Source organism: Loxodonta africana, chromosome 4 (genome assembly GCF_030014295.1).
Source record: "Loxodonta africana isolate mLoxAfr1 chromosome 4, mLoxAfr1.hap2, whole genome shotgun sequence".
NCBI classification, from domain to species: domain Eukaryota; kingdom Metazoa; phylum Chordata; class Mammalia; order Proboscidea; family Elephantidae; genus Loxodonta; species Loxodonta africana.
In genome coordinates, this window is record NC_087345.1 from 44,862,014 (window position 1) to 44,871,772 (window position 9,759).

Sequence of the window (9,759 nt, forward strand, 5' to 3'; positions counted from 1 at the left end):
GAAAAAGAATCAAATTGAACAGTCAGGTTAAAGAAGTCTGAAACTGTTCAGAAATGAACTTATCACTCACATATATACTGAGTAGTCAGTGTGGGATGGATGTCAGACTGAATGAAGATCGAATAATACCCCTTTTTAGAGTGCTTTACTCATCACTCTGCATAGTCTCCTCAAAGCTCAGCTCTGATACCACCCCCTCCAAAAAGCTGACTCCAAATGAAAGTAATCTCTATTTATGGCCCTCTAATTACACCTCATCTGACTCTTGGTAGGATTTTACAGTTACTTACCTAGACATTTGCTGTTCCCTCCTAAACATAAGCTCTTAGAAGGCAAGATTTATGTCTAATTTAATTTTAGAATTCCACCAAATTATGTAGCGTATCTTTTGCGCACAGTGATTAACAACTTTTTGTTGGATAAATGAATGAAGACATGAGTAAGTGTCTCAAAATTGTTTTTATTTATGTAAATAATAGCAAAAATTTGTTTATGTGTAAAGAAATAAGAATTCACATACTGAGGGCAAGATCAGAAAAAAGCCAAGAAAATAGCTATCTCATCAACATGAATCTATAAACCCTGAAGTGAAAAATGCATGTTTATTATTTGTGATCATTTATTGAGTACCCGTTATATGGCGTAAGGCTTTATACTTAGTCCTGTAAAAACAGAGGTTTAAAACTTACCAAGTTACTTTAAGTTTGGGCAGAGGGATGTGGCAAAGGGAAGGTTTGGGAGAGCAGATTCTAACCGAGTAAGACAGGAAATCTTCCAAGAAATAACAATAATGGTAGTAAAATGTACCAAGGTAGAAATGAAATGCAGAGTCGTATTAAATATTGAAAAAAACTAGATGTAATTTGGAGGATAGTCACTTTCTTGGTTAATAAGAAGGGGACAGTAAAGAGAATGACTCAGGTTTATGGCAAGGATTTCCCCCTGAAATGGAAGTTTCACCAACTAAAACAAATTAAATCAGGACAATTATTGAAACACTGGAATAGAAAACATATGGGACAGTTAGTTCTCTGAAGGAAATAACCTATAATTGGAAAACAGATGTTAAATAGGGTTTGCTATTTTAAATAGAAGGAAAAAATGTGGAAGAGATGCAAACAATGAACTGGAAATAAGAGGAAAAGTTTTAAGAGAAAATATACAAAAGCTGTGTTTATTTGACACGAAACATGAAAACATTTATCTGAAAAGTTAAAAATCTCCTTAGTCACCTAGCTGATGCCAAGTATCCATTTGTGGCAGCCCACAAGAACTTCTCAGGTGACTTGCTATACTTTCCATTTATTTGGCTGTGTATCATGCTGTTTAAGAGAACGAAATCAAATAGAGATAAATTACATTAAAAGCTTCATTTATTTTAGTATATGATAGGGACATTTTGCTCTTCTTTCTCCCCTCAAATGTGATTTCAACAAACTCGAGTACATGCACAGTGGTAGATGCAAAGCTTAATGTAACCTAGTTGTGTTCTCAAATTGCTTATAGCCCTGAAAAGGAGGTAAAGGCATGTACACACATTGCCAAATTAAAAAAGCAAACTGGAAGTTTACAAAGCTTAAACTGCAACAAAAGGAACTTACAAAGTAAATGAAATAAGAGATCAAAGATAGGGCCACTGCGTATGGTTATGCAGAATGTGGACTCAACACGATCAAGAATATTGCTATGATGACACCCCTTGGAATTATGCCGTGCACAGCCCTATACACTGGCCTTGATTGAAGGGAAAGAGAAATCACTCGCACAAAGAGAAAGTCTTTGTTGTGGAGATGGCACTTGAACTAAACTGAATCTGTGGTGGTTGATCTGATTTTATTACCAATAGGCAAGGGATAATCTAGACAACTGCAAGTGGCATAAACTAGGTTATAGAGGCCTGAAAGTACAGTGTTCAAGGGTCAGTTTGTACAGGTGGACACCATGCAGTTCACACATAAAGGGTTAAAATGCTGAGAAGAGAGAGTGGAGATCAGTCTGAAAAAGGATTTGAATGCCAGATACAGGGATTATACTCCATTTGGTAAATTATAGGGAGCCTTTGGGTGTTTTAGAAAAGGTATGAGTAGTACAATCAAAGCAGAGGTTTCAGAAAAGCCATCTGTTAATGGTGTGGCTAGATGGATTGGAGTGCTGAGCTGGAGGCAGGGAATCCACCCAGGAGGACAGTCTTCCAGGCAGATGCAAGAGAATGATAAAAAAACAAAAAAAAATTGCCTGAAGTAATCAAGGCCACGGAAATGGAGAAACATGGACCATTGTGGAGACATTGCAGACAAAGAATTACCCTTAGTTTCTGATGGGATGTGAGGTGCAGCATCGCAGGGAACATTCAAGGATGACTTGGAGCCTATGGAAATAAACAGGGTGCCATTATAAGAAAAAGGAGAGTCAGAAGAAGGGGCTGTTGGTAAATATTGGTGGAACCGTCAAGTGGTCAAATATGTTAGACTGGAACTTCAGAGAGCAGTCTGGGCTGGAAATACTAGATTTGGGAGTCACCTACAAAGAATCTAAATTGTTTAGGCACAGATTAAGCCCGTTCTGGTTGACAGTAATAGCATGGGTTTGTAGACACCCAGCGCTGTTTATTGAACGGTAAGTACAAAAAATTATTGTTTGTATAATGAGGCATGTGGAGAGATTCATAAAAGAAATACAAACTGGAAGCTTCCTATAGATCTGAGCTATGGCAGAAGAAAATATATCCTAAAATTAGAATAAGGACGTGCTCAAATCAAGCTTGGGCATTTAGTGCATAGAACTTGGGAGTGTTTCTTTACCAAATGGAAAGATGTGTGCCTCTTTACCAGGTATTTCATAAGAATTTCTGGAGCTTTGGGGGTTTTGTTTTTTTGACCTTTCTTTCTGTAGGACCCATTGTGATGAAGAGGATTAGAAGGGATTTGAAGATGGGTTCAAGTCTAGGCTCTGCGATTTAGTTAGCTGTAGGTTCTTGGATCCGTTTGTTTGTGTGTTTTACCCCCTGATTTTCATATATAGTGAAGGGATCTTAACACTTGTACTGCTTATTCCATGAGTTTGTTCTAAGAATTCAGGGTATCATTTTAAAAATTGTAGTTTTATTTTACGGGAAAAGAGTTGTCAGCCTTCAAGTTTATTTTCTTTGCTATGTGACCCAGGGACAAAGTCAGAAATAGATTTCCAATGATAACTTCCCTACCTCGGATTAAGGTTGGAAGTTCAAATTATTCTATAGCTTTGAAAAAAAAAAAAATCCTTATGTTTTTTATCATTACCTCTTGTTTTTCTTACCAAGCTTTATTTTTGAAAATATCTGCTTTATATTTTGAATTTCAGAAGTTTTCTCCTAATGTCTCTCTATTTTTCTTTCTAGGTTTAATTCCGCTTTTCTAGATATAGGCTCTCTAATTCCTAGAGTTCTCTGGTAAATAGTCGTGTAGTATAGTTTTTTTTTTTTTTTTTTTTTTAATAGTTTTTAGGATGTAACGTTTAGAGTGTCTGGAAGGAAAAAAAAAACACTGCCCTTCTTATTATTCATACTATGGAATTCTCTACATAACCTGTACAATGATCTGGAATTAAAAACCAGAGATCTATGATTCTGGGATTGATAAACAAGGACAAAGGTATGGAAAGAGTAAGGAAGGTAGGGAAGAAAAGAAGTGCAGAATATATGTATATTTGGGTGCTGTGATTGAAGATGGAGTGAAGAATCTATCTTGAATAAAAAGTTGATGCAGAAGTACCTATCCTTTATTTGAAAGTTGAAAATCTGAAAGCCGAGTCCAGGTCTCAGTGGCTTAACACCATGCCTGAAGAACTAAACCAGTATGGCTTTCATGGTTCAACAAGTACAGTAAGCTGTGATGAGACCAAAGGAACCTCCCTAGAGGTTTCGTGGAAGCCCTGGTGGCGTAGTGGTTAGGTGCTACAGCTGCTAACCCAAGGGTCAGCAGTTCAAATCCGCCAGGCACTCCTTGGAAACTCTACGGGGCAGTTCTACTCTGTCCTATAGGGTCACTATGAGTCGGAATCGACTCGACGGCACTGGGTTTGGTTTTTTTTTTTTTTGGTTAGAGGTTTCGTGTGGTGCCAGGATGTCAGTCTTTCTTTTTCTGGCTGACAGTATTGGATAAGATCTTGCTACTGCTGTTTCCTTAGTTGGGGAAAGTGATTTCTCACACCCTGCTAGAGAGTCAAGAGCCTAGAACTGCTCAGTGACTCATGAGGCTATTATGTTGGTGGCCTCTAACCAGCTTCTCCACCTGTCCCGATACCTCTTTCCTGCTGTTCCATCATCCATCCATCTCTATTTCTCCACCCTCTAGCCATTCACTGCCTTCGTTCCCCTGTCCCTTTTTTCTCACCGTTTATCGACTACGTTTTTGTAGCCTTGCTAGAGAAATTCAACAGGTTGTTAACCCCCTTTTCATCCATCACGAATTGAGATAATATGTGGTGCCACGATGTCAATCTTTCTAATATGCCTTTCTGATATAGCTGTTTGAAAACCACAGGTTTTTTTCATCCGTTCTTTTTTTCAACGAGTATTTATTGGATACTTATTATGTGCCAGGGCCTGGTACAAGTGTTGGAGTACAGTAGGAGACAAGGTAGACAAAGCTCCCTGCCCTGAGGGAGCTACATTCCAGTGTAATTATAGTGGAAGGAGACAGACAATAGACAATAAATGCAGTAATTTCAGTTGACGTTGAGTGTTTTAAAAGCAAAAAATAAGAATATATGAGTAGTAAATAGATCACTGCATCTAGAAAAAAATTTAACAAATTCTTTTAGACCGTGTAAGTGAAGCACATATTGCAAATCTGTTATTCACTGTGGAATTAATTAATTAAGTAATTAATTCTGCGATTGAGAATGTAAAGGGAGAAAGCAGACGTGCCATAATCTCTCTTTTTTTCCCTTTCTCTCTAGGCGGGTAACAGTTCATGTTTGCTTCATAAATGAAGCAGCTTAAAACAAATTCATATTCTGTCTGGAGTGACAGACCGCATCTTTATCTGTTCTTGCTACCCATGACTCTGTAAGGATGATTCAGAAATTGGAACAAAGTGTTTTACTGTGAAACTGGCCCTGAATTAATCATCTGTAAAGAAGAACTTGCATGGAGCAGGACTCTATTTTAAGGACCTGGGGGACTTGTGGTCTCATTTAGAACTTGCGACTGATATTGGGAAAGCAGGCACGCGTCGCAGACTGCACGCACAATTTGCATGCCTCCAGAAATGTCTAATTGCTGAAAAACCACATAGCTTTATTTTTCAGTTACAACCTGTAGCCATAGTTAACCTGATCTCTGCAAGTAGATTTCAGCCTGGATAGTGGGGGGTAACCATTTTTTCTCAAAGGGATCGAAAAAAAATGCTTAAAACAAAAACTCAATCGCATCAGCCACTGTACAGTCTAGAAGGCAGTGAGAGCTAAGTGATGACAGGAGTAGGCAGCTGGTCAGCCTTGTAGCTGCTGATTCATAATGTAGGTCTGGTTATGATCTCTTCCTGACATAGACCGTGCTGAACCATATCTCACTAGACAATGGACATGGCTGGTTCTGTCCATGTCGGGGAGCCAACAATGAACTAGAGCAGTGATGCCTTTGCAGAGCAAAGACTCTCCGGAAGAGTTAACCCATGAAGAAGCTATGAACACTGAACAGCAGAAGTTTGCCAAGGAGGACACTTGGCAACCCTGGTTAAGTCTGCCTTTTCCCTTGACCGCTACAGAGTGAATAGGTCGTGTTTGCAAACTGTATTACAAAATGTTTATATTCTAAAACTGTTACAGAGTCGTGTAAAGGGACTTAGGAGAAAATGCTGAATGTATGGAAGTCCCATTTTAAATTTCCACCGTGGCAGAGAGTAAAAAAATAAATTACAATTTTTTTTTTTAATCTTAGATATGGGTGCTTTATATGGGTATTGAAAACTAGGTTACCTGGCTTTTAAAGAATGCAAGGAATCTGAAAACTTTAGTTATTTATAGTATATTCACCATTTTCTGTTTAAAGGATCCATTTATTTAAAATCAGGCACCCTATATTCATTAAAGTTTATGAATTAAAAAACAAATAAAAACAGAGCTTTATGTAGTTCCGCATGTCAGTATGATATTTAAAATGTGTTTCGCATAGTTAGAGTGAATTTGGCAGGGATTCCCAAGACATACACTGCATTTTTAAACTTGAACTTATGAATGATTATGTGAATTCCTTTTGCCAATTTTTTTTATAGTCAAAGAAACATCCAACTAAAGTCAAAGAATGTTTTCTTATGGTTTATTTTGATGAAAGTTCTTTTGGCATACCATGAAGGTATATGTAAAGGAATTCAAAGCTTTCCAGTCCAATTTGATCATGTGATAACATTATTGCCATGTACTATGATCACAATCTGACCATTTTCAGTGCAGTAATAGAAAAGGGCATATGCTAGATTTGTTTTGATGTCAAGAGTCCAAGCATTTCTGGTATTGTTGGATTTTAGCTTATGTTCAAAGCTAATCCAAATATATCTCTGGTAAGTGGCCTTTGCCCTTTTTTGCACCTAAGAGCCCAGATGGTTTCTACAGTCTTTTCCTTTAGAGTGTTGGGCTTCCTCAGACAGTAATCATTTCTCTAAGATACAACCCAGATCCTTTGGGAAGCTGCATTAATTTGTTCAAGCCCTTGGATATCCCTTGGCATGATCGATGAATAATAAAGCCGAACATCAGTTTAATTGCTAAAAGGACCTGTTTGAATGTGTGACATTGATTATTTTGAGGAAAATAGACACAGGTTAGCATGAGCTATATGTATAGGTCATGGCCACCTAAGTTCATACTTTTCAATCAAATGGTTTTATTTATTTAACCAACGGGTTCTGTTTTCTTGGGCATATGGAAATGCTGTTTGATAAGCTTGAGAGTACAAAAATGTACCTGTGTTCTCAAAGCTAGTAGCTGGATTTTCAAACTTAAGGACACGGTCCTAATTAATAAAAAAAGAGTTAAATAAATAGATTCTGCAAATATGAAATCTGACACGATAGGGGAAGGGCCGTGTTGTGCTTAATTAAATGTATTGGTTCGTTGAGAGTTACATGGATTACCAATTTTTGAAACTCTAAAATTCAATAAAATGCATTAAGAATAGAAAAATCCTGTACATTATTTTGGATGTTAGCAGCTTGGGCATTAACTGTGTCATACCTGCTTTGAAATTAAAAAAGAAAAAAAAGTATATATCTTTGCTTATTTTATCCCATGTATGTTCTGAATATCCTCCCTTCTTGACTCATGGAAACTCATAACTGACATCATAAACCATGAAGTCACCTTTCAAAGTGGTGCCACATATCTGATAGTTTTTTCTTGTAATGTTTCAAAATTGCCTTTTAAAATGATCCCAGAAGCCCTGCAGATTCTAAATTAGACTGAACACTTTACACCTCTTTGGCAGAACCCAAGTCTATAAAGAAACCTGTTCCATGATAAAGGGTGGCTGCCCAGCAATATGGAAGTGTTCCTGGATATTGTATAATAATCTAATGTGCTTACCACACTGCCATTTTTTTAATGAGTCAGAGACTAATTTTTTCAATACTGTCATAGAACAAGTAACCTATCCTCTTAAAATGAAAAAGTGTATGTCCATAATGAAGTGTTTGCATTTAGTAAGAATAAAACACATTTCTTGAGCATTAAAGTACTTTGGAGAGCCTTTGTGTCACATTTTAGTATTCTAATTCAACTGACGTTTTAAATTAATAGAAAAATTCATTCAGAAATCATGGCTTTTTCTTAATGTTCTTCTGCAGCTAAGTTTTGGCTTCTAAATTAAATTCCAATATGTAGCTTTCAGCTAATCCATATCAATTCTTCTTTAACTAAGAAATACGTCTTTCAGAAAGACAGTTTGGCATAATGGGATGGATGTTGGGAAAAATTATCAGGACCCTCCACTGTGTCGTTAACTGATGTTGGTAAATCATCTCTCCTCCTTAGATCTCACTTTAAAAAAAAAAAAATCGGTATGGTGAACTCTGAGTTCCCTCCTAAATCAGGAGCCTATTCCTCTATGACTAACAAAGAAGTTCAAAGTGACCTGAGACTATCCTGTACAAAATATTTAGCTCTCCTCTCTGTGAATAAGCATCTTGACCATAAAAAGTCATTGCTGTTCGTGTTTCTAATGTAAATAGGATCCATTAGTAAGAGTGAAATTCAGTCTCAAGTAGTGTGAATTGGATAACCATTTACACAAGAGATGGCTTTTTCCTTTGCTTAAATAAACGTTTTGGGTCACCTCTGAAGAATGAAAACCAGTAGTACATTTTAGTCTGGAAGAAATACTATAAGATGTGTGTAATATTTGGAAATGCACCAAGGTAAGCATTTAAATGCCCTCATTTTATTAAAAGCTAAGAGCAGAAAAATGTGAGAGGCTTCTTTAAAATTGTGGAATGTTAAAGATATTTTAGAATCCATTTGGAAAGGGGTAGTAATCCATAAATTATATTTTAAATTTGGAAAATGGGATAAGAATTGTAAAGTAATGGCAACTTGTCTTTGAAACAATATTATTTTGAAATTTGGCTTTAAGATATAAACATTCAGATTGAAATTCTAACTAGTTCACTTGTGGTGTTTGGTCACACAATACATGCCATTGCTGCTTTCCATTAACTAATCTTAAAATGCCTTAGATAAATGCAAAGATTAAAAAAATGGCACTTGCATTTCATAACAAGGTGTTTTAGAAATATAATCCATATTAAAATGGGTATTCATGATCCTAAAATGTTTGCTAAGCATTGTAAATTTATAACTGCCATCTCCATCCACATTCTTCCGATGTTTTTAAAAATAAATTTAAGATAATAATTGTTTAAACTGAAAACCATGGTATTTTCAGTTGTTTGATTTCTGCACTGCAAGACTCACTAAATACAATTTTCCAATCAAAATATCTTATTCTCCTATATTCAAAGGATTGATGTGTGATTATAGTGTCCACTTGCCACTATTTTTTAAAATCAATGGACTTGAAAAGTATTCAGTCATTTAGATGGATGCACAGATATATTGCTAGTTCAGTCATAGGTTGGAGTTTGCATATTGTAATGTAAATGTATGTCAACACTATTCTAAATAGTTTTATTATGATTGAAGTTTAATTAAATAAAAAAGTTGTAAAATGTGTTGTGTATGTGTATATACTGTATGTGTACTTTTTAAAATAGTTATATGTCCTGATCCTTTTTTATACAGGTTTGAATTTGAAATTACATTATATATACATATACTTTATTGTTCTAAATAAAGAATTTTATGCACTCTCCTAAGTTTGCCCTGTTGTTTGATATAAGCTCATCACATATGTTCACAACATGGTTGAATATTTATTTAGCTAAAATCAAATTTTCCTATGGAATCTTGCTGTTAATCTAGATTTCATAGAAGTATGGACACAACAGGATAAGAAATCCTTTTAACTCAATATTTATTGGTCACTGTATTAGTTTCTGGAGCCCTGGTGGTACAGTGGTTGAGAGCTACAGTTGCCAATCAAGAGGTCAGCAGTTCGAATCCACCAGCCACTCCTTGGAAACCCTATGGGGCAGTTTCACCCTGTCCTATAGGGTCACTATGAGTTGCAGTCTACTCAACAGCTATGGGTTTGGCTTTTGGTTTGGTATTAGTTTCCTAGGGTTGCTGTAACAAAGAACCACAAATTGGGTGGCTTAAAGCAACAGA

General features: G+C 36.2%; 1 protein-coding gene across 1 annotated transcript in view; it reads left to right on the forward strand.

Annotated features, from left to right (window-relative positions):
- The window catches only part of KITLG (KIT ligand), a 100,943-nt gene extending 91,619 nt beyond the window's left edge, over nt 1-9,324 (forward strand). Inside the window, exon 10 of the mRNA XM_010599198.3 lies at nt 4,939-9,324. The gene's annotated coding sequence lies outside the window, so the exon portion shown is untranslated. The remainder of the gene's footprint in view (nt 1-4,938) is intronic.
- The last annotated feature ends 435 nt before the right edge of the window (nt 9,325-9,759 follow it).